Raw genomic sequence first — 3,501 nt, forward strand, 5'->3', positions numbered from 1 at the left:
TGCAGGCCCAGCGGCCATGGCTCACGGGCCCAGCCACTCTGCGGCATGTGGGATCCTCCCGGACCAGGGCACGAACCCGTGTCCCCTGCACTGGCAGGCGGACTCTCAACCACTGCACCACCAGGGAAGCCCACAATATATTTTTATAATAAAGTTAACAAAACATGGCTTGGCCGAATTCACTGGCTGAATTTATTTATTTATTTTATTTAGAACTGTAAAATCAATAAAGAAAAATAGTTGAAAGAAATTCCTTTACAGAAGAGCTGACTTAATTTCTTATAAAATATTACTATTTAGTTTGTCTGCTTTCTGCCATTGCACAGTCTCAGAAGACTCTGAGAGTATGAAATAAATTATACTTACCACAGACCATACAACTAAATGTCCTCTTATGTTATCTAAAGGAATCAAATTAGAACACCAGCACTTTGTAAATAGCTGGTCATGTGATCAGACATTAAGCTAGGAGGTCATTCTGTAAGGATGTAGGAGCTTTAAAAAGATCTAAGAAGACAGGAAACTGAACCAATAACTAAATACTACCATGATCTCATGCTTCATTTTGGGAAACAGTGTAGTGGCAATAAAGAGAATTTTAGGACTATTTTAGATACAAGTATGCAAGGATGGTGAGCTTGCTGTCTGCAAAGGAGCTAACTGTTCCTTTATAAATGTCAGAACCAACTTCAGAAGGTTCTGGGCCTATATATCATCATCTCAAAAAATAACAACTATTATTATAGGTCATACTGCAAATGGTATTTTGAATCATACCATCCATACCAAATTAAATTTCCAAAAGGTAAATCATGTGCTTCCATAATTTCAGTGGCATATGTCTAACCGAGTTCTTAAGACCCAGCATTCTCATAGGCAACAAATGTTTGCTCACTGTTTTTTTATTATATTTCCCATTGTGAGAAATAATTTTGCTCTCCCAAACATACCATACTTCTTTAATGAACATGAATATGTTCATCCTTGTATTACAGCATTTGTCATCTCTTAGGGATCAGGATTTTTTCATCTTTATATTTCTTACTATCTAATGGTGTACTGCACATAGTAGGTGCTTAATACATGTCTGTTGATTGATATTCATCAAATCCCCCTTTCTTTCATCCACTCAATCAGTCAATCTAATATCTACTCAGGTAACTCAAATCAAAAAAGAACATTGAAATATGAAATTTGTGCTGTTTGCTTCATAAGCTTTGATACATTTTCACCAATTAAGGCTTTTTTAATCAAGTTTTCTGCATTCAGTGAAGTACATTCTCTCCCTTGACATTCCTAGATTTAGTGTTGCAATCAAGGGGAAATAAAATACTGATTTCTAATACTGTTTATAACAGGAATATGGTTCTTAAATCTCCTCCCTACATGTAATGACATGTAGGAGTTCCATCTTCTCATGGGGAACTTACAAGGATTGCAATACCAATCCCTTGTGTCATGAAACTTTATCCCCCAGCGTCTGGCCAAATTTAAATTGGAGCACATTCACTGTGCTTTCATAATCCAGCAAAATGCAAGCAGGAGTTCTGGGACCATTTGCTTCATCTTTCTCGTTAATGGGGCGTCCCCTCCCCCCTTTACCCTAAGAAATACTATTTGGCATGGTCCTCAAGCCACTGCTGCTTTTGGATTTTCAGTTAGCAGCTTGAGCTGACAGTGTCAAATTCCTACTGTGTCAGGGCAGAGACTGTGGCCACTCTCTGAGAATCACACCTTTACTAACTACTTACCTCGTACAAATCCGTATCAGTTTTCTAAGCAGCATACGGCACCAGGGAGAGACCAAAATTGGAAAGTAGAAGACCTGGTTTTTCATCCTCACTGTCACTGTTTTCAATCAAAAAGAGTAACCCTTTAAACTTATCTCTTCATGAGTAAAATGAAGAGTTTGAATAAAGATGCTTTCTGAGATACCTTCCAGAGTTGAACATCTACAGTCTCAATCTCTTACAGTTTTCTCTTCTTTTAAATGGGGACAGTGTAAAGATTAAACTACATAGCAGACATACTAGATCAGGGACTTTATTTTGTCATTGCTCTAGCCCAAGTGACCAGGACAGAGTCTACTACTTTGTAGGCACCCAATAAATATTTGTTGAGTGAATCATTAGTTGCTTTGAACAGGAACAACGTGAATGTGATTCCTTCTTAATGGTTGCTACCCTGGTGCTAACCAAGGAGAGGATCTAATAGTTCTGCCTGTCTACTGAGCAGTATCAGCCACAACAGCTGTCCCACACTTTATATCTTGCCTACTTATCTCTGGTGCAATTTAACGCCGTGCCTATTTTGGAACGGTCTCATGGTTTTTGCTCCAAATCTCTTAACTCCCTAGGCAGCAGTGTTAGGATTGTAGGATTAGTCTGTATCACCCTGTTTTTAGTATTTTGCACCCACTTTTTCAATGATGCTGCCAACTTCTGCGAATAATATCAAAGACCTTTTTCTTCAGATGGTTGCATAGCAAAGTTGGCCAGGGATGTGCCATCTCCCATCACCTCTTGGCATGAGGTACACATTGATCAAAAGTTCTGGATTATTTGAGGCAGATCCAATTTCAAATTGCCCTATTGTCAGAGAACATGTCAGATCATGTGTACCAATTTTTGTTTCAAGATATGTATCTTTTCTCTCCTGTTCTACAGTTCTTGTTTAAGAAATTTAGGACACCATTTACCAAAGCAGTTTCCCCAAAACCTACCCTTCAGAGATGCTCTCTGATAAAGAGGTTCATGGGAAAATAATTTGAGGAAAATATTGCTCACACAATGAATATTACCTTGTTAAATGCTCTGATAAGTCCTGTAGAGAAGAAACCAACTTGTTTTTCTAGCATTTCCCCAATCTTTTTTCACCAGGAAACATTTTCCTTTTCCAGTAACACTTATAAACACCCTGGAATGAAGGAACACTTTTTGAGAAAAGCTCACAAGTCTATTTTAATCTGGGGCAAAGAAGGAAATGCAACAAAATTTATGGGAAAAAATGACAACCTTCAAATTAGTACTGACAAAAACATTTTCACCTTAAAATTTACCTGTGAGTAAACGTCATAATAAGGAAACAGCTCTAGCTTTGATAGATGCTAGCATTAAACTGTTAAAAGGCACGGTAAAGAAGATATAGCACATATATACAATGGAATATTACTCAGCCATAAAAAGAAACGAAATTGAGTTATTTGTAGTGGGGTGGATGGACCTAGAGTCTGTCATACAGAGTGAAGTAAGTCAGAAAGAGAAAAACAAATACCGTATGCTAACACATATATATGGAATCTAAAAACAAAAAAAAATGGTTCTGAAGAACCTAGGGACAGGGCAGGAATAAAGACGCAGATGTACAGAATGGACTTAAGGACACAGGGAGAGGGAAGGGTAAGCTGGGATGAAGTGAGAGAGTGGCATGGACTTATATATACTACCAAATGTAAAATAGCTAGCTAGTGGGGAGCAGCCGCATAGCACAGGGAGATCAGCT

Source organism: Physeter macrocephalus, chromosome 2 (genome assembly GCF_002837175.3).
Source record: "Physeter macrocephalus isolate SW-GA chromosome 2, ASM283717v5, whole genome shotgun sequence".
Lineage (NCBI taxonomy): Eukaryota > Metazoa > Chordata > Mammalia > Artiodactyla > Physeteridae > Physeter > Physeter macrocephalus.